We start from the raw sequence: 25,638 nt of genomic DNA on the forward strand, positions 1-25,638 counted from the left end.
TTTTATTAAATTAAGAATTATATATTTTTTGTAAAATAAAACTCAAGTAATATCCAGAAAAGTACAAAGAAGAAAGTGATAATTTTTCAATATACCTTCTAACATATATCAGAAATAATGTATTAGTGTGTCAGTGGACATCCTCTCTGATCTCTCTATTCATTCTCTCACTATGTATATATATGTGTGTGTGTGTGTGTGTGTGTGTGTATACATATGTATATATTTATAAATATATACACACACACATATATATGTATATATATACACGTATATGTATAAATATATACATATGTGTGTGTGTATATGTATATATTTATATATGTATATATATGTGTGTATGTGTATATGTATATATTTATAAATTTATATGTATATATTTATATACATATAAATATATATAAATATGTATAAATGTATGTATATATACATATATATAATATGTATATATATATAAATATATACATATATACACACACACACAGAAGCACACACACATAGTTTAACAATATAGTAGAAAATAAGATAATATTTAAAATGGTATTCATAAAGGTGTATCTTTTGGGTTAGTATTTTAAACACCTTTTTTCTGTCTACATTGTTTACCACCGCCTATGTAATGAGCGGGGGTTTCTAGTCTTATCCCTGTCTTTAGAAGGAATGCAGCTAATGTTTCCACATTATGTCAAAATACTAGCTTGGGGACCAAGGTATAAGTATTATAATATGAAAAATACAGTATCCTAGAATGCTTTCTTGGTATCTGTAGATTTGATATGTAGTTTTTCTTCATAGAACTATGAATATGGTGAATCAAACTAATAGATTTATAATACTGCAATTTTTTTTGCAGAGATAGAGTCTTATTCTGTCACTCAGGCTGGAGTGCAGTGGCACAGTCATAGCTCACTGCAGCCTTGAACTCCTGGGCTCTAGTGATCCTCCTGCCTAAGTCATCCAAGTAGCAGTAGCTGCAACTACAGGCATGCACCACCATGTCTGGCTAATTTTTTGTTTGTTTGTTTTTTTAGCTTTTTTTTCTTTTTTTTTTTTTTTTTGTAGAGACATGATTACCCTATGTTGCCCAGGCTGGTCTCAAACGCCTGGCTTCAAGCAATCTTCCTGCCTCCACCTCCCAAAGTGTTGGGATTATAGGATTGAGTCACCACACCCAGCCTGGCCCATACTTGCAATCTTGAAATAAACATAGCTTGTCATGATGTACTCTTTTTCAGTGTGCTGTTGGATTCTATTCACTGCCTTTTTACCTTAAAATTTTTAATTGCTATTCAGAAGTAAGAATGTTATGTAGCAGTTCATTATATGTACTTTTAAACCAATTTTAGTGCCGATAAATAAAAAGTTAGTAATTTAAATGGAAAATTGCCTGATTTATGAAAATAAAACAGAATGGCCAAGAATAATAATATTTAATACTTGCAGAAGTGACTAAATGAAATTGAAAATACTTTTCTGAGGTTTCTTCAAAAAGAAGATACTCATCTATCAAAAAATAACATATACTCTGCTTCACAAAACTTGAACTCTCATCGAGAATTCTTTTCCATGGATGTCTTCACTTTATGTAAACTTCAACCTTTTGCATATGACACATTTGATTTGCATCATCTATTACGTTGTGTCCTTGATTACTTAATGTAAGAAAATAAAGCTAAATCCAGTAAAGGTATAAGCGCATTCAGAGGCCACAGAATTAGTAAAACAACCAAACAATTAAACATGTTATGATTCCGTTTGTTACTCATAAAGCTCAACATAAAAGTTGAGTTTTCATTTTAGTTGGCTCTAATATTCACACTACCATTGTACTGAATTCCATTGTGTGTTGCAAAGCTGAACCTCAAGCTGAAGGATTATATGGTCATAAATTAGAATTATTTGACATGTGTCAATAAAATAACATTGCCAAGTACTAAAACACTTTGGCTGCATGTCAAGTCTGAGGTCAGGATTTGTAAGAATGACATAGTCTTTTTTCTTGCCTGCTTATTGCTGTGGCCCTGAGGCCGTAGCAACCAGATGTCTGGCACTTTCCATTTAAAGGTCTCACAGTTTCAGCAGATAAAACCCCAATTTTTCCTTCTTGAACCAAAGTTATTCTGTTTCCAATAAATTATTTATTCCTTTTTATTAATTTGATTTTTTTCTTTTTTCATAATCTATAATTACCAAGTTAAAAATTTTAGATTGTAGCCTATTGCTCATTTGAATTACTCTTCAAGAGTCAAAAGAATAAATATACCTAATTTTCCCTCATGTTGGCTAAACCATGTTGTGTAAATCTTAGATACTGTTTGACACTTAAGTTCTCCAGGTAGAATGAATTGGTTGAGGGTAGGTTCTTTATCTTATACATCTCAGAATCTCCAGTGTCCTATACATGCAAGAAATATGCAATAATTATGTTAAAAGAACAAATAAATGAAAGACTATCGAACTAATATCATTTGAACCAAGGTTTTCTTAAAACTACCTTAGTATCGTGATTAAAAACAAGCAAACAAAACTGGTCTGTTCTAGTTTGTTAAAGATTGTTGGCTGATTCCTGTATGGGAGTTTACAGTTGGACCTACTGTCATAGCTAGAGAAAATTGAAATTCCTGGGTTTTCGGCTGTTCCCTTAGTGATGGTGTATGGACAAATGAGGATCTAATCTATTGACATAGGGAGCATAGCAACTTTGTCATTCAGTTCTCTTTATTATATTTTACAATTAAATTTTACTGTGGTTCTTATGACCAACCATCTGGATTTTATCTGATCAACTCAAAGACAGTAAGTGCTTTGCCACATCTATAGTAATACTTATTTCCAGAGAAAAAAAATGTCCTTGATAAACTATGGGAGAGGTTGAAAACACTACCTTATTTATGGGCAGTTGAATCCTAGCACAGTCCTGTAAAAATGCAGTCAGAAGACAGGGGCCTTACAAGGACAAGGGCTTCTTAGAGACCTGGCTGATTCCAGGCCCAGCACAACAGATACACAAGATTAACCTGGGTTATTTTTGGGCCCAGAAATCAACAAATCTATTAAGGATTACTTGTGGGTCTATCAAAAGGACTCAGAAATCAAGTTAAGGAGGCATCTTATGGATGCTTAGATTGTCCCATCTTTGGGACAAAAGAAAAAAAATTGTACCATCTTCGGGACAATCTGAGCATTCATAAGATGTTCAGGTTATTGAAACACTTAATATCATGAAATTTATGAGCTCATCTCACACATACCCCCTGCCTTGCCTTTTTTGGTCACTTTTGAAGATATTTGGTTATCTCAATATGCAAAACTAGTAAAAATAAAAAAAAGAAGAAGGGAAATAAATGTTCAGTATGTTGAAACACTTAATATGATTAAATTTACAAGCTCATCTCACACATACCCCCCTCACTGCCTTTTGGCAAGATGACCTAGGAATTAGAATTAGAATTAGAACAAGATGATCTAGGATGTCATCTTGCCAAAAGATTAATTCTGAATCTGATCAAGGCATTGGATAGACTACCAGGAAACAGGAAATACAGGACACAAGGACTATGATAAATAATATTCTGGGACACCATAAGCAGCACCCAGACAGTGCTTCTCAAAGTAAATCCCTGGAGCAAAAGGTTTGGGAACCACTATTGACCAGTTCATGATGAGTTTGTGTCAGAAAGTAAGTCAACTATGTCACTAAGCACATGCTTTAGTTCAGCTGTGTTTTTCTGGGGCAGCCTCCTTCTCTCACACAGACTAGAATATTCACGGTTAGCACAGTAACATCTATATGAGAGAAAGTGAAACCTACAGTTATAACAGATGATAGAGCTATTAACTAATTATGTCATATTAACTAAATGTTATGAAAATTTCAACAAATAAACTGTGATAAAAATGTGTAAGAAAATAATGGAAATTTGAACACTAAAAGTATTAATGGATTGTTAGATTTGTAGGTTGAATAAGGGAACTATGGCTATATTAAATACTACAGCTAAATAATATTAAATATTTAGAGATATATTTTAAAATATTATGGGTAAAATGATATAATGTATAGGACTGACTTCAAAATAACAGGAAGGGGTGGAGGAAATGGGGGAGGGCTGGAAAAGTCGCAAGATGAGATGTGTTGCTCTTACTTAAATTGAGTGATAAATATATGCACCTTTGTTATCTTACTTTCTATCCTTTCGTGTATACTGAAATTTTCCAAAATAAAAATTTAAAGATAAAATTAAAAAAATAATAAATGAATGTCACCTCTCTAAAAAGCAAAACAAAACAAAAATGAAGAAGGTGTTCATTAAAAGTGGAAATTCAAAATAGAATTGATATACCACAGGGCAATTTTTAAAGAGGCAGAAATCATTTGTACACACATAACATATATGTTGCATGCATCTGTACTTAGTTTTCTTTGCCAGAAAATAAGTTTATCTAACAATGAAATTTAACTGTTGTGTAAGAACATATAAAAAATGTTTCCATAACCTACTGTTAGTGGTTGGATTGTGTCCCCCACTAAGCATATGCTACAGCCCTAATCTGGTACCTGTGACTATGACTTAATTTGAAAATAGTCTTCACAAATGTATTTAAGTTAAGATGAGGTTAGCCAGGCGCAGTGGGTCACACCTGTAATCCCAGCACTTTGGGAGGCCAAGGCGGGCATATCACCTGAGAGCAGGAGTTTGAGACCAGCCCGGCTAACATGACAAAACCTCGTCTCTACTAAAAATACAAAATTAGCCCGGAGTGGTCGTAGGCACCTGCACTCCTCCCAGCTACTCAGGAGGCTGAGGCAGGAGAATCACTTGAACCCGGGAGGCGGAGGTTGCAGTGAGCTGAGATTGTGCCATTGCACCCCAGCCTGGGTGACAAGAGCAAAACTCCATCTCAATAAAAAAAAAAAAATGTGGTCATTAGGGTAGGCTGTAATTTATTCTGGCTAGAGTCCTTATAAGAAGAGGGGAATTTGGATACAGAAACCCCTGAGGAGAGTGCATGTGGAGACTGGAGTGCTGCTAAGAGTTGTTGACTTTTTTCGATTTTCAGACTTGCAACTTGTGTTTTCCTTTTAATCACAAAGCTGAATTACAGACAACTACCTCACCTGAAGCAGGAAGGAAAAAAAAAAAAAAAAACAGTGTTTTCGATCATGAAAATTGACATTTTTTTTTCTGCAAAATAAGCCACAGCTATCCCAAAACACAAAAACAACTGGTCAACTGAAGGTAAAGCTAATTACATGGTGAATTTTTAAAAAGGTGGTTGGCTGATTATGTGGCATCATCTGAACCAATGTTTTCTAGCTCTATATTCTTCTAGGCACGTCTAGATGGTTAACTTTTGAGAGAGTTTATAATAAACTGTGATTTGTTTATGCATACAAATTCATGCAGTGAACAGATGACTTTAAAAAAAAAGTTATATCCTTTATTACAAATGTTGGAATAAAAAATAAAAAGAGGGAAAAGTGAAAAGAGGGACCCAAAAACAGGAAAAATTGATAGAGAAAGATTTAAAATGGGTGGCACATAAGTGACCCTTTTCTTCTAGTTTGCCACATACATGGTTAATACTATTTTGCTTCTTGGTGAATAAATTTGACATTTTACATCTGCAGTGCATTCTCTGGACTGAGTTACTTCAGCTTGGACCTACGTGAAACAGATCCTGTTTCTTTACAAAATGCTAGAATGAGAAGAGTAGAATGAGATATCATCAGTTCTAAGGAAATGATACTCAAGCTTTCCTAGAAGAGGATCCCAGGAAATTAAACTCAACTCAAAGTAAGTTTATCTGCTGTTCACAGTCACAAGTTTTGTTGGCAGTTCTTAACTCTTGGCATCATTCAAAGTTTTGTCGATGGTGAGACAACTCATTGTTAACCTCTCAGTGCCTTCTCTGAGTGCAACGTATGATACCGTCCTGCTACCTTCTAGCAACTGTTGCCATGCTCCCAGGAAGTCACCCAAGTTAATTGCACTGGGGAAATAAACCTAAGATTAGAAAAACACTGTGATCCTCCAGATGCCCCTGAGCTCTTTAATGCCAGAGGCCTGATGTTTAATCCAATAGTATTCTGAAATATTCTAAGGATATAGGGAGTGACGATGGGGAGAGGTATGTATATTTAAGAAAGCATGTGAAAAAGCATCTTAATTTAGAAAATGGATGTCTTGAAGAAATGTAAAATATCTCAGCTCAAATTTCCAAAATAAGATCAGAAATGATATAACTTGACTCAAAAATATGATACATGTATATAACTTCAGTTTCATATTCCCAAGTTAGGGTCAGAAAATAGATTTTTTTGTTTTTTTTCACAGTAATCAATATTACATTTGAATGCCATTTTTGAAAAAATAAAAATGTACATACCTTCAAAACATGATTAATAAAATATCAAAATTTGAGATACAGACAGGATTATCAGTTAAGCTACGTTAGAGCCAGAGAATAGATTTGATGACATAGAAAGGAAGAAAAAAATAAAGAATTGAGTGACCAAGAGAAAGGAAGCGAAATGCAGAGAAATAAAGGAGAGGATATTTAAAAGAGAGAAATGGAGGACAAAGGAGAAAAGTATCAGCTCAGTATGTTTTGAGGTGAATGTTTGTTGATTTATTTGGGTTGCATTGAGTTATCTGATCTTGACAATGGTAATTAGTTGATTAGTCGTTGCCCACAACTTTTACTTCTTAAACCTAAACCTATGGCTCTCAGCCCTACATACACATTGCAACCACATGCAAGTTTAAAAAATACCGATGTCTGGATCTCACCCTAGAGATTCTCTTTTATTTGATCTGGGTACAGTCTGCAATTGTGGTTTTTAAAAGCTTCCCAGATGTATCTAATGTGTAGCCAAGGCTGAGTTCTCTGCCCTGAAGCTCTCATGATTGACAAAACCAGGGCACCTTCCTCCAAAATAAGGAAGGCACATCACCCCCAGAACTATTACCCACACATGTGTTAGACCTGTAGTTCTCAAAACAAGATGTACATTGTTATCACCTATGGACCTTTTAAAAAAATATTAGTTTCGGATCTCTATATCAGTGAATCTGATTCAGTATGTTTTAAGGTTTTGCCGGAGTATTTGTGTTTTGAAAACTCTTCATGGATGACTTTGATATAAAACAAAGGTATAAAATCACCGAGTTAGATGTTTAATCTTTAATTCACTCATGAACTGGGAGTCAAGAGAGTATCAGAAAAAAAAAAAGACTCAGAAAAGCATACAAAAAATATATTCGCTTGCTAAGTCTGCCATAACAAAATAAGGATACCACAACACACACAATGAAGAATCCTTGTCAAACAGTTCTGGAGGGTAGCTGTCCAAGGGCAAGGTATTAGCATGATTGGTTTCTTTGAGGTTGATGAGGGACCATCTGTTCCCTGCCTATCCCTAGTTTTTTGTGGTTTTCTAGCAATCTTTGGCATTCCTTGGCTTGCTGATCTCTGCCTTCCTCTTCTCATAGTGATCTCCCTGTGTGCATGTGTGTGTCTAAATTCTCCTTTTTATAAGAACAACTGGACTGGGTTAGAACCTCAACATAAATTTTGGGAGAACACAACTCAATAACAGTATCAAACATCTTTTCTTCCCCCAAAATATACGTTGGTATTGGTAGTATGTGCATTGTATATTTCCATGGAATTAAAATTCAATATAATGTAAGTAATGCATGTCCTGAGTTGTCCTGAATCTAATATAATTCTTATTTGAAATCTTAAATTCTTTGACAGCAGAAATTGGATTGTATAGTTCATCTATTGACCATTCTGATCAGATAAAATAACATTTATGACACTTTACAATTGCTTCTCTATTTACAAAACATCAATAAGGACTTCATAGCATTGCAATTTGAGAATGCTCTGGCTTAGAAAATACTTTAAAACTAAGATGGATGATAATAGAACAGTGTTATGCTAAAAAAGTCCATTTTTCCCTAATAAAAGTTTCTATTGCCCTTGAGTTCTTTTCCAGACTTGTGATAAATTTTGTAGAAAAATCCCTAACTCTGAGAGTAACAGATATTCTTTGTAATTTCTTCAGTTATCAAATTCATTTTGGCTCATATTTTCTTTATTAACCCAATTATTTTTAACAGCTAAGATCAGGTCTCGGGCCACATACACAGTTATCTGAGATAGTGAGACTTGGCCTTAATAGTCTGCAAACCACCTAGCTGACTGACATAAAATATGGAACCTTCTCTTTTCTACCCTACAATTTCTAACTAGAAACGTATTTGTTTTCTTTTTCAAAAGTTGAGAGCCCATCAACTTGTCTAGCTAGCATAAAGTCTGAATAAAGTCATTCAAAACAATTCAGGATACCAACATTTCACTACTTTTCTGTTGTAAAATAGGAAAATAACCTTACCTATTCAAGCACAGAAGAGAATCTAATTTTAGCATGTTCAAATGTAGACAAATCAATTAAATTTGAAACAAATGAAGAAACACTAAAAGTGCTTCTGATTTCTTTTGGGTCTGAGAGACAGGGAGAGAGCTCAGGGAGAAATCATGGATGAAACTGAGTTGTTTTCATGACAGTTTCACTAAAACTGTCATCATTTGCTCACATGGACAAGGATATTACAGTAAGAGGCCTTAGAAATTGAAGAAATAAACAGGCTTAAGCCAAAACACTGAACAGTGGGATTTGAATTTGTTCTGGTTTTTTTCACAATTTTTCTTTAGGGACTTTGCCTTAATGTGGAATTCTATCTTAAATTCAAAACATTCTAGCTCCCTGAAGTGATTCCATATTTTGTAAGACAGGTAACAAGGCGTATGTGTGTATGACAGGATATGTGTGTGTACGTCCAGAATTTTGGGATTGTGTGAACATTGCCTTTCCTCTCTCTGACATACAAAAGCAGCATAGTTTATATGCAATATTTTCCATCTAGAAAGAAATAAACCCAAAATTTAGGGGACATTTTGGCTGAGAGCCTCAGTTGGGATGTGGAAAGCAAACAGAATAAGGTTAGTTGAAGGTTAAGCTGCGTTGTATTGATGTAGTAATGTTGTCTTTAGAACAAATTAGCTCACTGGGACTTGGTGACACAGTGCAGTATTAAACCCTTCGTTACAAAAAGAACATGTGCAGATTTTTTTCTAGCTTGAAAAATGCCAGTGAAAAATTACACAAAGATCAAGCTTTAAAAATGTTTACTCTGCAGAAAATCATTTAAAAATGGAATCTCAATTTCGTTGGCAGCTCAGTTTTTTAAAAGGGCTATTTATTCTAAACTCCTGCAGCATATGGTTTATTACAGTTTATATGGTATATTGGAACTGCATGAACTTGGGCACCTTAGGGAATGTTTGTTTTTATTTTTTTTAAAGGTGGTTGGACAGAAATCCAGTATGAATCATATAAGACAGATTTAGAAGCACGTGAAGATAAATGTTTCCCATGTGACACAGAGCAGCACATCTGGAAGGTGATCCTATATAAATAAATAACCAGAAAAGAACAAAGTTTTCAAAGATATCAATGAAGAATAGGATTGTGGGTTTCTTTCTTAATTTGGGAGGGAAATGTAGTTCTTACTTTAAAAAAGATAGCATCTTTTCTCATGAAAATTTCTGCAAGCTCTTGGTTGTAGAAATGGTCCTTAATTTTTTTCACTCATTAATTTGCTCATTCATTTGCTCAACATATATTACTATCGACCTATTAGCATTGCTGTTCTTCTAAGTTCTTTAGATATAAAAATAAATGAGACACGCTTGGTGTCCTAAATATTTCTTGGGTTAATTATTAATAAGTTTATTTTTTAAGCATATGATTTTCAGGCATGTCAACTGATGACAACATATTATTAAGTTAGTACTGATACAAAGATTTCTGCTGAATCTCTGCCCAGTCTTGTAAAGCATTTATCTTTATAATATTTTTATATAGTTAAAAACAATTTACATTCTGTTTTCCTCCCTTTTACCAAGAACATTTCTGTATCACTTGGTAATCTTTAAAATACAGTTTTAACTCTTGCTAAAAATAGTATTATGCAAATAATATAGTTCAACTCAGGATCTGAAAAAAAGAAACTCTTCATTTCTTTCTTAACTTTTAAAAAATATGCATATATATCATTGTCTTTTTAGTTCAGACAGACACTCAGTTTTGTTGTTATTGTTGTTTTATTTTAAAAATCAACTAAATTTGGGATTTTCAGTCCAGTGAAAAATCACACTTGTATTTTTAAAAGGATGAAACTTAATGCTTCGCAATGCACAATTTTCCCAATCTGGCAAAGAATTTTTGAAGTACATAGCACCTTCCAAATGTGTGCAAACAAGAAACTGATGCTGAAAAAACTGGATAGTAGCCTTCTTTCCCTGGAACAAAATGATATTGAATACATTGGCTATATTGCCAGATAATTGAGCTATGGTTATATTCACGGTCATTGAATACTAATAGACTATTTCTCAATACCTCCTTTACCCCTTACTTCACAATATCTAGTGCAATAATACATAGCAGTATGTATTAGAGAATAATACATAGCAGTATGTATTAGAGAATAATACATAGCAGTATGTATTAGAGAATACATTTTTGAATAAATGAATGAATAAATAGATGATTGTCACATATACATGTGTTTTGCAATTGTCAATTCTTCAATATTTATTACTGACATACTTAATATTTATGAAAACGAAAACTTACTCTTTTTAAAGTGTTTATCATAATAAAAACCTTATTTATAAGCCCTTTATTTATTTATTTATTTATATTTATTTTTTTCACTCACATAAAGATGGCTACAGCCCAAGGGACTGTGTTTTCAGACACCGTGGCTGGGGAAGGAGCACAGGGTGGGGCAGGAGGGAGATGCCACAGCACCCAGTCCCCTTCAGGATGCTTAGTGTGTGGCTATGGGACATGTCCGCTACTGAGCGTACACAGGCCTTGGCTCCCACCTGGGCAAACATCACCTGGGCGGATCCCCATGCCAGCCCTGGGACCTAGGGCTCTGTGTGCTGCTCCTCACAGATGACCTTCTGCCCACCGCCCGTGAACAGCCAGACCAGCTGGCTGGAGGCTGAGAGAACAGGGCCCTGAGGCCCTGTTTTTATAATAAAAAAGCCCTTTATTTATAAGCCCTTTATCCAGGGCTTATAAAAGATAAATATTTAGAAAAAATGTGTAAAGATAATAATTAGAAGAGAACAGTTTCCATGCACGCTTCATTTTTTTTTATAGCACATTGATTAGCAACCTCATTCTCTCATTTATCCAGAACTCTATCAGAGTTATTTAAGAAGCTTCCAGAATTCTAAGCAGTGATCTATCTCTTCCCCATGGGCTCTTTTCTATTACCTTACTTTTTCATTAAATATTTGCAAGAAAAGGGAAAAAAAACCCCTTTAACCATCCTTCAAGAATATTGACATAATTAATTAATGAAGAATATTTCTTTTAAATAAGTAAAATTCACCTGAAAGTCTATTATAGGTTCATTGCTAATGATCCCATGTTTGAGAATATTGCAGAGTATAAACTTTCACGGTAGATTGCTGTTTTCTATTACTTTGTTTTGAAAGTTAAAATTAGTAGATTTGGGTCGACTAGACACTTGATAAATGAGCTTGTTAAAGGGAATTTCTTCTCTTATAAGCAGTATAGTTCCTTAAATCATAGCGCCTCATAGTTCTAACAAACGACCGTGGGAAAGAACTCAAATTTTACAACAATATTAGCTAGTAGAAGCTAAACTGACCCCTAAAGAATGTATTTTGCTGATTTCAAAATGGACTTTCTACTAAAAGAACTCTCCCAGGAGTTTGAATATAATCTAATCACTTAACATACAGAATTTAACTTTATACATTTCTATTTATTTGCATTGGTTGGCATACTTTGCAATTTTACCAAAAGTTTGATAATTAATGAAATGATATTTCACTTTTTTATTATAATTGTATCTCAGAAGCTGATTTTATAACTTTTAGGTCTAAAGACTTAATTTAGTTGAATACTTTCCACAAAGTATTTCTTTAGTTAATTGGGGCAACTTATGCGTTTCTAGTAAGCTATAGCCATTCTTGATATGTCTGTGATGGTCTTTATTTTCATGGCTATTACACCTATTTTTATTTATCCTGTATGCCCCAGTTTCTTCATCAATAAGAAGATATTATAATTCTCTCTCTCTCTCTCTCTCTCTCTCTCTCTCTCTCTCTCTCTCTCTCTCTCTCTCTTTTAAGACAGTCTTGCTGGAGTGCTGTGGAGCAATCTCAGCTCAGTGCAACCTCTGCCTCCTATATTCAAACAATTTTAGTGCCTCAGCCTCCCGAGTAGCTGGGATTATGGGTGTTTGCCACCACACCTGGCTAATTTTTGTATTTTTTCAGTAGAGATGGGATTTTGCCATGTTGGCCAGGCTGGTCTCAAACTCCTGGCTTCAAGTTATCCTCCTGCCTCAGCCTCCCAAAGTGCTGGGATTACAGGTGTGAGCCACTGCGTCCAGCCCAATTATCATTTCATTGTGTCAGTGTGTTAAACACAGATATTCATGCTTGGCACAGTGCCTGGGCACATTGTTTACATAAAGTAAATAATGCCATTTAACATTACAAATAAAAATTGCACAATATGCTTCAACTTGAGAGGTGTTTTCATTAAGCCACATAAAGATAAAAGGGAGTTTAAAAAATATAGGATTTAAGCCAAGCATGGTGGCTCACCCCTGTAATCCCAGCACTTTGGGAAGCCAAGGTGGGCAGATCACCTGAGGTCAGGAGTTCGAGACCAGCCTGGCCAATATGGTGAAACCCTGTCTCTACTAAAAATACAAAAAATTAGCCAGGCTGATGGCAGGTACCTGTGATCCCAGCTTCTTGGGAGGCTGAGGAAGGAGAATTGCTTGAACCCAGAAGGCAGAGGTTGCAGTGAGACAAGATCCTGTCACTGCACTTCAGCCTGGGCAACAAGAGTAAAACTCCATCTCAAATAATAATAGTAATAACAATAATATAGTATTCATAGTACATGAGCTTCTAGACTGGTGCTTTAAATATTATCTTTATTTAATCTTAACCTCAACCCTTTGAGGTAGTTGCATTAGCCAGGATAGGCTAGAAGTACCTAGCTCACTCCAGTGTCTCAGTAATTCAACATAATGCGTGTTTCATTCTCATTAACTCAGTCCGATGCAGATCAACAGGAAGACTATTTCACTTAGGGTACCAGGCTCTTGCTGTACAGTGGCCCTGTCATCTTCGAGGGCTTCACAGTCCTTAAATTATCTTTTTTATTACCAGGTAGTAGAAAGAAGAGAGAGGGCCAGAGTAGAAGATGGTGTGGGATTCAAACCCAGGGTCAAAATCAAAACTATTCTGCATAGTGCTATAATTCTGCTATCTTTAAAACTGTACTACCTATTCCTCTCTGCAGCCCTACCATCTCACATTAAGCATTTGTTCATTGAATTATTCATTCGACAACTATTTATAGCAAAATCTCCACCCTTGGTTCAAAGAATACATGTGAGCTGAATTTACTAATATGTGCGGTTACTGCTTGCTTATAGATATTATACAGACAAATAAAACCCCCCAACCAATACTATATGTTGGCAGCTTCCTTTTTTCGAGGAAATAACAACATGGTAGATTATTTTCTATTTTGTGCTTTTCTCATGATGCAAGCAAGAAAAAACTAGACTTTACTGACTGAAATTGAAGCCTTTAAAACAAATCATTTCTGCTCAAATTTCTCTTTTGCTACCTAGAAAAGGTTTAAATGATAAGATTTCTGACGCTTAATGATAGTTACTAAATCTAAAAAATTTTTTTTTCCTTTAAGTGGGTGGACCTGCTGGAGTAGAGTGTTGAATATAAAGTATAGGCGAGAGATCGATTGGACTAGAGATATACATTTGGGATTATAAATTTATAGATTATTTATAAAACCAAGAAACCAGGTTCTCTCAGCCTACAAGAAAGTTTCAAAGAAGAGGAGTGATCAGAACCCCAGAAAACATCAAAATTTATGATTCTATGATTCAGATAAATAGCTTCTGAATTAACCCTACCTTAAGTGAATGTCAATGTTTTATGAATATTTAGATTCCCCAGTTCTCTTCTCTATAGAGCCTAATGCCCTTAGTTTTCTATTTCAAAATGTTTATTTAGACCCTAATTCTGTGACTTTTTTTTTTTTTTTTTCTAATGAGTCAGGGTCTTGCTATTTTGCCCAGGCTGGTCTTGAACTCCTGGGCTCAAGCAAGTGTCCTGATTTGGCCTTGCAAAGTGCTGGGATTACAGGTGTGAGCCACTGCTCTTGGCCTCTGTGACATTTTAAAATTACCAAAGTAAAGTTTTGTGATTACCAAAGTTTCACTCTTACTTTTATTTATATCGCATGTTAGAAAATCACAAGTGATTTGGTTATCACATTACTAATAATGTTATTTTTGAACTATTGAAAGTTTATTAATTTTTAATTGTAGGTCCAACTGTGCATTTGAAAACACATCCCCACATAGAATGTGTTTCACTGATTCAATTAACAAAGCAGATTATAAAAGTAATAGATAAGAAAGTGTAATTATTAACTTTAACATAAAATCTCTTTAATCACTGAGATGAAGCAGAGAACAATACACACAATGCAAGTTTTGTACAGACAGTCTCTTCTGCATAGACATTCAGGTTTTGGTTATAGTTGGTCATATACATTTCAAATTATATACCCAAATATATGCATTTATTGGACATTTATCTTTTTGAGACAAAGTCTGTCTCTGTCTTGCCTAGGCTGGAATGCAGTGGTGCAATCTCAGCGCACTGCAGCCTCCATCTTCTGGATTCAAGCAATTCTCCTGTGTCAGTCTCTGAATAGCTGAGGCTACGGGCCTGCACCACCACACTAGGCTAATTTTGTGTTTTTAGTAGAGACAGGATTTCACCATGTTGGGCAGACCTCAAACTCCTGGCCTCCAGTGATCCACCCACCTTAGCCTCCCAAAGGGCTGGGATTATAGGCATGAGCCACCAATCTCGGCCTGGACATTTAATATCTCTATTTTTTTATAGCATTTTTGCAAAACATAAACGACATTCACAGAGGACTTAGCAGACTATTTGGGATGGAACAAGAGCAGATAAATATTAGTTGTCCTTGTTCTTATCTGTTAAGCTCTTTGCATGTACTGTCTTATTTAATACTCACAAGCCTGTGAGCAGATGCTATTGTTGCTACTACAGAAGGTGAAATGCAAGATAAGAAAAGCTTGAGAGTTTTCCATTGTTCATACAGCTCTTACCCGTGCTGAGAATTCCTTTCAAGTCTTGTGACTCAAGGTGCCTCTTCTTTAGCCTATCTCTAACAACCATAATCTTTTTTTTTTTTTTTTTTGAGACTGAGTTTTGCTCTTGTTACCCAGGCTGGAGTGCAATGCCGCGATCTCGGCTCACTGCAACCTCCGCCTCCTGTGTTCAGGCAATTCTCCTGCCTCAGCCTCCTGAGTAGCTGGGATTACAGGCACGCACCACCATGCCCAGCTAATTTTTTGTATTTTTGGTAGAGACGGGTTTTCACCATGTTGACCAGGATGGTCTCCTTCTCTTGACCTCATGATCCACCCGCCTTGGCCTCCCAAAGTGCTGGGATTACAGGCTTGAGCCACCATGCCCGGCCAACCATAATCTTTTAAGTGACTGTCTTTTCATACACAGACATGGTCCATTTGTGGGCAAAATTTATTCCTGGATAAAAGATAGAACTTAAAGAACAGTCATGGATGTTTACAGTTTGCATGTTTTTCAGATGTGATTTTGTCTTCATAGGAAATGAGAAAACGTCCAAGTAATGTTGGAAATAATTAAAGTATAAGATTTACTTAGCATCCAATAAGTAGAAGGTTTAAAATGCAAATAGGGGTTGCCTGGATTCTAATAAACCATTTTTATAAAAATAATAGGTCCCAGGTTTTAATGATCTTTCACAATACATTTAGACCTTCTTATAATCTTATTTCAACTAATGATTTATGAAATCACTTCCTTTTACAGCAGCCATTTCCATAAATGGCAATTTTCTGTTTCCAGTATTAAAATCACAACTCTCTTAGTCTAAAGGTACTCAAATTTAACACCAGGTTGCCAGATGAACCCCTGAAATAGCACCTGGCCACCTACCTTCATTTGTAGACCAATAAAATATAGAGCCTTAAAAATGCCATCACCTTGTATGACTGCACTGAACTGTGAAACCTGGAAGAATATAGAAACCAGAACAGGCTGCTAAAATGAAGTCATCTTGCTAAAGGGACAATTTGTAACAGAGCATTGTGCTGCAAGGTCTGCAAGCCTATAGTCTAAAGTCAGTGGGTACATTTGGGCCCAAAATAGATTCTGTGTGTGACAAAAACAGCATTATTCCACACAGTTCAGGGAACTTGATGGATGTCGCTTCTCCAAACTCTGGAAAATTAAAATTGAGGCCCCATGGAAAGGTCTATTCATGCAGCATGTTCTGTTTTTTTAAGGAATATAATGTGTATAGAAAGAATAATCAACACATGCTTGCTGGGCATGAAGAGCTATATCTGACTTTATTTTCCAGATTAAAAAAAAAATAAAAAGTAGTCTAACAGTTTATGCTCCCCTGATCATTAGAAGAACCTTATCTCAGTTTAAACTCCAAATAGTATTTGATAATATATTGCCTTTGGTGCAAAGATTACAATTAGGTTAAATACTATTACCCAGAAAATCTGGGCGGAATTGTTTATCTAGAACTAGATACTATGTTGACAGATATAATAGTATATTGAGCATTTTCAGGAGGCATAAACGTTTCTTATTTATGAATGTGTGCTTTATGTTCTTATGTGTAATCTGTGTGATCAAAGTACAGTGCAATTTCACATTTCATTTTTTAATTGTCATGCAGAAAGACACATGTGCAAAAAAATCTCATTCTCATGTATTTGTCTATTCTAGATTTCCAGATGCCTAAAAATCAGTCATGTTTCACGTTATTTTTTAGATTAAATAATTCTTCCTTTTTGGTAGCACAGAATTCATTTTCCTTAGTGGAAAGTATTTGCTCTGATAGTCCTCAGCTGCCATCTTAGGTAAACAAAGAATAGAAAAAGGAGAACTGTGATCCCACCTCTTCCAAATCAGTTATTCCTCTGGATTGGCCTCTCTGACTGCAGGAAGAAGGGCTTGAACTACATAGTAAGTTAATACTTACTGAGTACTTACTATGTGGCAGGCAGCACAGCTCCACAAAGGTCCTCCTTACAGTCTCATTTGATTTTTTCTACAAAATTGATGTCCCATTCCAAAAGTCGCATTTTATTGATGAGGACATTTGAGATGCAAAAAGATTAAATAACTTGTATAAAATCTCACAGATAATGAAGAATGAAGCCTGAATTGGAATCAAGGCCACTAGTCCCACAGCCTGTGCAAACCCACACCTTATTCTGCCTGCCCACAATGCTTTCTAGTTATGAAAAAAAAAACATGATTTTACATTTTGCCTTTACCATAGTTTATTGTTTAAATCTTTGTTCTTGAATTAATATTATGTCTTCCCACATCCTCCTGTGGTACACTATTTAAAAATGAGCTTATAAAGTGAGATCACATTTAACCATTAAGCGCTTGTGATGTGAAGTTAAAGACAGCTTCCTTTCCTTTTCTTTAGCTCTTCTGAAAACAAGAACTGATCTGCTTTCTAGACTTACAACTAAGCAAAGAGAAAGGAACTAACAGTTTTAAGAGAAAAAAAAAATGTAGTTTCTGGGAAAAAATTGTAGGAATAAAATGGCCTATTTCCACCTCTAAGCAGCAGGCTAATCAGTGAATTAACCCCTTTCTTGCAATTTGTCTAGTCCAGCATTGAGAGCTACAGAAGTCAGACATTCTGATTATTTTCAAAGCTGTATCTTATACATAAAATTCTAGCCAAATATATGCATGTTTGTGTGTGTAGTTAATTTTATGGAATAAATTCATGTGAGGTAGATTAATTGTAATTTAGATAGCTCTAAGAATTTTGAAGTACTGGAAATCACACACTCAATTAAAAACTGTAGTTCAGTTGAAATGGAGATACTGGCCAGATCTAATTTTACTCTTAAAAAAAAACCAAATGATTAATCTGAACTCTGGTCCTGAAAGGCAACATCGTCAGCTATTATCTGCTGTAAAGAATAGTTTCAAATTTGACCAAAGTAACATATATATCATATTTTTCTGCCACTTGCCACCTCTTAAGGAAGAACTCAGCCCATTTTATAGGATGTTTAATGTGTGCTCACAAATAGATTCATCAGCTCTCCTATGGCATCCAGCTACATCTTCACACTCTGCTTTACTTCCTCTCATCATAGTACTTTGCAAACATCACTTCCACTTGTCACTGCTGCCTCTGCCAGGAAACTTCCTATGCTATACAGGGTACAAAGCATACTGCCTTAGAGCTCCTGTGAGTAGCAATGCTTACCTCCCATTTTTTTATGATAGCATGTTGACTCCAGGTATTCTCATTTGAGGGTACAAATCCTTTTTCTTCATTTTTAGATGCAAGCCATGAAATCTTAAACCATTATCCTTGAATAGCATAGTCCCTATTCCTTTCCAAAATACCCTTCACTTCTGATTTTCAGTCTATACTTCCTTGACTGTATTTTTTTTTTCAGTCTTTTGATTTTTCCCAAGAATTCTCCTTAGTCCTTTAGGTAAATAGATGACTTATGGGTACATTAGCACACCAGACAAACACAGATAAACACAAATGTCAGCAGCAGACACAATTAATGCTTTACATATACTTGCAAAAGGGAAATTAAATCAGAAGGGGAAGCTCTGATTTGGTCTGTTAAAACTGCCTTTAATTCTGCAGTATTTCTGATTAGACCAAGTAGCATGGAATTTAAGAATGAGATCTGGAGTTGGCTTCTAGCAGACCTTGGATTTGCATGCAGGTCCTCCCATGTACACGCTATACAACTATACATTAGAGAGTTTACCTCTCTTTGCCCTAGTTTGCTTTTCTGAAAAATGGTATTTAAAATCATGCCGATTTCATGCATGAAGATGTTATAAAAATATTGAAAAAAAACCACAATCTATCTGGCATATAGTAATTACTCAATAAATTATATGGATTTAAGTATTATTACACATTCCAAATTTTAATTTTTCAGTAAAGATATCAAAAGACGATTCAATAATTATTAAACACTCAGTATGTGGCAAAGTTCCATGATTGATATATTCATCTAAATGGTTATTAAAAAATTATTCTTCACAACAAACTATGAAGTAAGCATTATTATCCCAATATATCCCTTTGGACATGCAACTTCCACATGGCAAACACCAGGTAGGTTCAATATCAGATTTGTTTTATTTTACAATTGACTCTTCAGTGAAGTAATCAAAAGTTTATAGTTACTGTATTTAATATCAAATTTAGTTAAAAGACAAGTAAAATGAAATAAGTTTTCAGAATTCATATCTTGAATTAAAAAGCACTCTTCTGAACTCCCTTCTGTTTCAGAACTCATATCCCTCCCACCATTTTATGTTCTGTCTTCTCTACCAGCAGGGGCGCAATATACGTGGCTTCATCTCCAGAACAGAATAACGGCAATGTCCTTGTAAATGCCACTCTTAAAGGAAGAAAAATAAATCGTTGTCTTGCTTTCTGTATCCCCAGGAGCTTAGCTGCCCCAAGGAGGAAGCAAGATTTGTGTGCATTAGAAATAAATGAACTTCTGGAGATAGGATCTGCTTTGTTGAGAAAACAAGTCTTGGAGAAAGACATCAGGCCTCTAGTTGAACGGAGCCGTGACCTCACCAGAAATCCCAAAGCAGAAAAGTTTGTCAGAAAAATAGCACCAGACCACAGAGGCCAAGAAGGTGGAGAGAATTTCTGACTCTAAAAAAAGGCAAGAGCATTTAATAATAATAATAATAATAATAATGGAATGGTTTGTTAACTATGGGAAGAAAGTGAAATAGTGAGTTATAGCTTTATCTCCATTATATAACCAAATATATTCCACATGGATTAAATAATTAAATGTAAAAGTTAAGTCAAACCAATAAGTCGAAAAAGAAAAAATACCCATGAAAATATATTGAATTACAAAATGGTCATAAAATATATTAGTTCAAAACAATGGAAAAATTCATAAAGGATAACTATTATAGAGATTTTCCCATAGAGGGTTTAAAAATTTATGTGCCTCAAAAATATCATAAATAAAACTAATAGTCAAATAAAAATTTTCATAAAACATTTGCTCACATAGGGCAAGAGCTAATAAATAGCCTTAATGTTTAAAAGTTCCCTCAAACTAAGTACCATCTCAGAAGAAAAAAAGTCGAAGTGGTAATCAAATAATAAAAACTGTAATACCAGGTCTCGGTGACTTCTGCGTCAGGGAAAATGAAGAAGACATTTCCCTCTTCCAAGAGCTAAGTTCAACTAAAATTCTGGACACTATATATGTTTTTAACTTCTCCCACCTAAAATAAAATTTAAAAAGGGAAGACTTTGAAATATGGAGGAAAGATAGACAAGCCAGCGGCCCTGGTCTCAAGGAACTACATGGCGATGGTAGGTTTCCTGGGTTTTCTTTTCCATCAGATATCTCAGACCTGGAGATGCAAAACCAGCAATCCAGAAACAACTCTGGATGCAGAAAAACCTCCAGTAAAAGACTGCCATCCCTAGCAAAGGAGCAGAAAAGGGGCAGACTATCAGGCAGAAAACTTTCAGACTGTAACTGCTCTACTCCAACCATATCCGGAAAACAAAACTCAGCAAACTCCTGGCCTCATTTCCACTCATGCAAACAAAGCCCCAGTGGGGAGTCTAGACTTCCATCCTCACAAAGCTATAAATAGTGCCCCTAATCCTCCTACCAGAGTGGTGTCAGAGGACACTAAGAAAAGAGCCAAAACTTGCATTTTCTTTAGTCAGTAACAAGACCCTACTGCAGTGTAAATGGAGACCGTATGGGAAGCTTGGACTTTCATGCTACCTGGCAGTGACCAGACAGCCCTTCTTTTCCTCTGTGGAATGGCATCAGAGGATCCTAGTGAGGAATGAGGACATTCACTACCATTCATTAATCATAAAGCCACCACCACCATAGTGTCGATAGAGATCATGTGAATAGGCAGCATAAATATCCATGCCCAGTAGTTATTAAGACCTGTTTCTCTCACCAGAGTCAGGTGTCAACGGAGGAGAAGTGAAGAATCTGGACTTCTGCCTTCCCTTGACTGTGATGAGCCAGTTTTCTTCCTTTCAAAGCAGTGCCTAACAAAGCAGCTGGAGGATAAAGTTTGAATAAGATTCAAAGACTCTTAACGTAATATAAATAGGACTAGGTTTCAAACAGATATTGCTTATCATACAATAACAAGAAAAATTTCAAAGAGAATAAAAAGTAAATTCATTATATGCCCACATTGAGGAGGCAGAGATGTTAAAATAGTTTGACAAAGATTTTAGGGCAACTATAGTAAAAAATACTTCAACAATCAATTAAAAATATGGTCGAAACAAATTTTAAAAAATAGAACATTTCAGCACAGAAATATAAAATATAAAGAAAAACCATTGGATATTTTAGGACTGAAAAATGTAATAACTTAAGTAAAAGTTTAATAGATGATATCAACAGCAGAATAGAGGAAATAGAGGAACAAATCAGGTAGCTATAAGATAGAAGAGAAATCACGTAATCTAAGCAACAGAGAGGATAAAGGAAAAGAAAATGAACAGAACCTCCAAGATCTGTGGACTATAAAAAAATATCTAACAAAGACCTGGAAGAAAAGAAATAGGGTAGGTCTAAAAATGTGCTCCGGTACACATGGTCACAAAGATGAGAACAACAGACCCTGAGGCTGGCTTGGAGGGAGAGAATGAGAGGAGGGTGAAGGTCATAAAACTGCCAGTTGGGTACCATGTTCACTACCTGGATGATGGAATCATCTGTACGCCAAACCCCAGTAACACACAATGTACCCATGTAACAAACCTGCATATGTACACTGTGAATCTAAAATAAAAGTTGAACAAATATATAAAAAGTAAAAATGTACACCAAAAATTAACATCTAAAATCCACCAATTTCATAAGAAACGTTAACCTACGGAATATGAGTAAATATGAATGAACCCTAAACAGGGTAATCAAAAAGATATTTATAACAAGAATTATCAAATAATATCATATGATATCAAAAAGATATCATACCGAGATATTAGTTACCTTGTAATTAAACATCTGAGAACTAGAAACTAAGAAAAATTTTGAAAGCAATCAGAGAAAAGACACTTGACCAGTAAGAGAAACACAATTAAAATGAGAAGATTTTCTCATCAGAAACCACAGAGGCTAGATGGAAGTGAGCTCTCAATCTTGGCTGTCTAAGATGGAGTTCTCAATCTTTGGATCCTAAGCTCTGAATCTTTGGATCTTATTCAACCAAGATCCAAGAATGAATGAATGAAATCCTAGTCTGACAATTGCTTTAGTCCATTCGCACATTGCTATAAAGAACTACCTGAAACTGGATAATTTATAAAGAAAAAAAGGTTTAATTGACTCATAGTTCTGCAGGCTGTACAAGAGGTGTGGCAAGGGAGGCCTCAGTAAATTTATGATCATGACCAAAGGCAAAGGGGAAGCAGACACATCTTCATATGGCAGAAGAGGAGAGAAAGAGAGTGAAGGGGAAGGTGCCACACAATTTTAAACAACCAGATCTTGTTAGAACTCTGTCACAATAGAGCACTAGGGGGATGGTGCCAACCCATTAAAAATGATGGTGATGATTCAATCACCTCCCACCAGGCCCCTCCTCCAACACTGGAGATTACAGTTTAACATGAGATTTGGGTGGGGAGACAGAGCCAGACCATATCAACAATCCCATACCCAGAATATTCAATCCTATATCCACAGTGAAAGGGAAATAATAATATTCTTAAGCTAAAGAAAAATTAAGATAATTTGTTATCCTATCCAAAAAGTATAGCTAAAGAAAATTCTCTAAATAGAAAGAAAACAAAAGAAAGACATCAGCAAAGGAAGAAAACAGAAAAAATAAGATAAATAAAATGGAATTTCCTTCTCCTTTGGGGTTTTCTCAATTACGTTTGATCATTAAATCAAAATCACAACATTGATTTTATTGTAAATTTATGTAGAAGTATTATTAGGACTATTATTATATAAACATGGAATGGTAAAGGGACATAAAAATGTGTAAGGATTCTATATTTCACTTAAACTGAATAAAAAGTTACATCATCACCTTGTAATAAGTTTATGTATAAAAATTGTATATTCAGCTTTGCCCATTTTACTGCACTTCACTTCATGGTTCTTGGCAGATACTGTGTTTTTTAAAAATTGAAGGTTTATGGCAACCCTGCATTAAACACATCTACTGGTGCTGTTTTCTCAACAGCATGTGCTCACTTACTGTCTTTGTATCAGAATCTTTTTAGCAATAAAGTGTTTTTTAACTGAGGTATGTACATTTTAGACATATGCTATTGCATACTTCACAGACTACAGTGTGACATAAATATAACTTTTACATGTTCTGGGAAGCCAAAAATGTGTGTAACTCCCTTTATTACCATATTTGCTTTATTGTGGTGGTCTAGAACTCAACCTGCAATGTCTCTGAGGTATGTCTGTATAATAATACCTATAGTGAAAAATGTTATATGAAAAATACATTTATGACACTACAGGTAAATCAAAATGAAATTATAGTGACCAGCCTGGCCAACATGGTGAAACCTGTCTCCACTAAAAATACAAAAATTAGCTGGGCATGCTGGCACATGCCTGTGATCCAAGCTACTCAGGAGACTGAGGCAGAATTGCTTGAATCAAGGAGGCTGAGGTTGGAATGAGCTGAGATCACACCACTGCACTCCAGCCTGGGTAACAGAGCAAGATTCTATCTCAAAAAAAAAAAAAGGAATTATAAAAAATGTTCAATTAGCCCACAGCAGGATAGGAAAAAAGGATATCAAAAGGAAAAGCAAAGAGAAGAAAAAATAAAGCCTAAATAAACTGGCAGACTTAAATACTAGCACATCAATAACTTATCAAATACAGATGTTCTAAAATCACTAATTAGAGAGTGGCAAATGAATTTTAAAACTGTGACAATTTTAGAATATTAAAAACTCTTCAAATATAATGATACAGGCAGGCTAAAATTAAAAGAATGATAGAAAAATATATAATTAAGTCATGAATCAGACAAAAATAGAAATGACTACATTAATTCCAGTAAAGCAGGTTTTGTAGAAAGAAATTACCAGAAAGAGTGGAATACTGTAAAATGACAAAAGTGTCAGTCCACCACAAAGACATAGCAATGGTAGATGGAGCATGTGCCAAATAATGTAACTGAAAATGTGTGAAGCCAAAACTGAGATAAACAAAAGGAGGCACAGACATATCCACAATAATGGAGAAAGACTTCATACTTCTCTCAACAACTGATAGAAAAACTCAACATAAAATCCACATAGAGGTAAGAACTCACCAATACCATCAGCCAACAGAATCTAATCAGCATTTATAAAACATTCTACCCAACATCAGCAGAATACACATTATGTTCAAGTGTCCCTGGAACATATAGGAAAATAAGCCATATTCCGTGCCATAAGACAGACCTCACAAACAGAAAACATTTGATATCATCCAGAAAGTGTCTTCCAAACATAATGGTACCAAACTAGAAATCAGTAACAGAAATAAAACAAAAATATCTCCTAACACTTGATGACCAGACAACAAATTGCTAAATAATTCATGAGTCAAAAAGGAATTACCAAGAGAAAAAAAAAATACATTGAATTGAATGAAAGTTAAAACATGCCAAAATGTGTGGAGCACAGCGAAAGCAGTGCTGTGAGCAAAGATTACAGCACTAAGTGCATACATTAGGAAAGAGTTTGAAAAGCCTCAGGACACTGATGTGAGCTTTCACCTGAAAACCTACTAGGTGAATAAAAAATAAACCCAAAACATTATAAGTCACTATGGAATTGCAAATTAAAACAACAATGAAATGCCAATATGCAAGCATTAGAATGAATGACAATCCAAAAACTGACAATAGCAAATGTTGTTAAGGATGTGGCACAATAGGAACTCTCATTCATTGCCACAGTAATGCAAAATTGTATCGCTAATTTGGGAGATCATTTGGCAGTTCATATGAAACTAAACATAGTCTTATGACACAATCCAGCAATTGCATATCTAGGTATTTACCCTGATGAGTTGAAAACTTATGTCCACACACAAACTTGTGTATGAATGTTTATATCAGTTTTATTCTAAATCACCAGAACCTGACAACTAACCAAAATATTTTCACTAGGTGAATAAACTCTGGTACATCCATACAATGGAATATAATTGCAGATAATATTAATGAACTATATAATAAACATTATATAAAAAGTAATGAACTATATATCCATGAAAAGACATAAAGGAATATTATGTACATATTGCTAAGTTTAAAAAGCCAGTATGAAATGAAAAGGCTACATATTAT

General features: G+C 35.0%; 1 long non-coding RNA gene across 1 annotated transcript in view; it reads left to right on the top strand.

Moving 5' to 3' along the window:
• The window catches only part of LOC144579708 (uncharacterized), a 29,552-nt gene extending 20,056 nt beyond the window's left edge, over positions 1-9,496 (top strand). The window contains exons 2-3 of the long non-coding RNA XR_013527878.1: positions 5,633-5,798; positions 9,379-9,496. This is a non-coding gene — a long non-coding RNA (uncharacterized LOC144579708). The remainder of the gene's footprint in view (positions 1-5,632; positions 5,799-9,378) is intronic.
• Positions 9,497-25,638: the final 16,142 nt, after the last annotated feature.

This window comes from Callithrix jacchus, chromosome 16 (genome assembly GCF_049354715.1).
Source record: "Callithrix jacchus isolate 240 chromosome 16, calJac240_pri, whole genome shotgun sequence".
Lineage (NCBI taxonomy): Eukaryota > Metazoa > Chordata > Mammalia > Primates > Cebidae > Callithrix > Callithrix jacchus.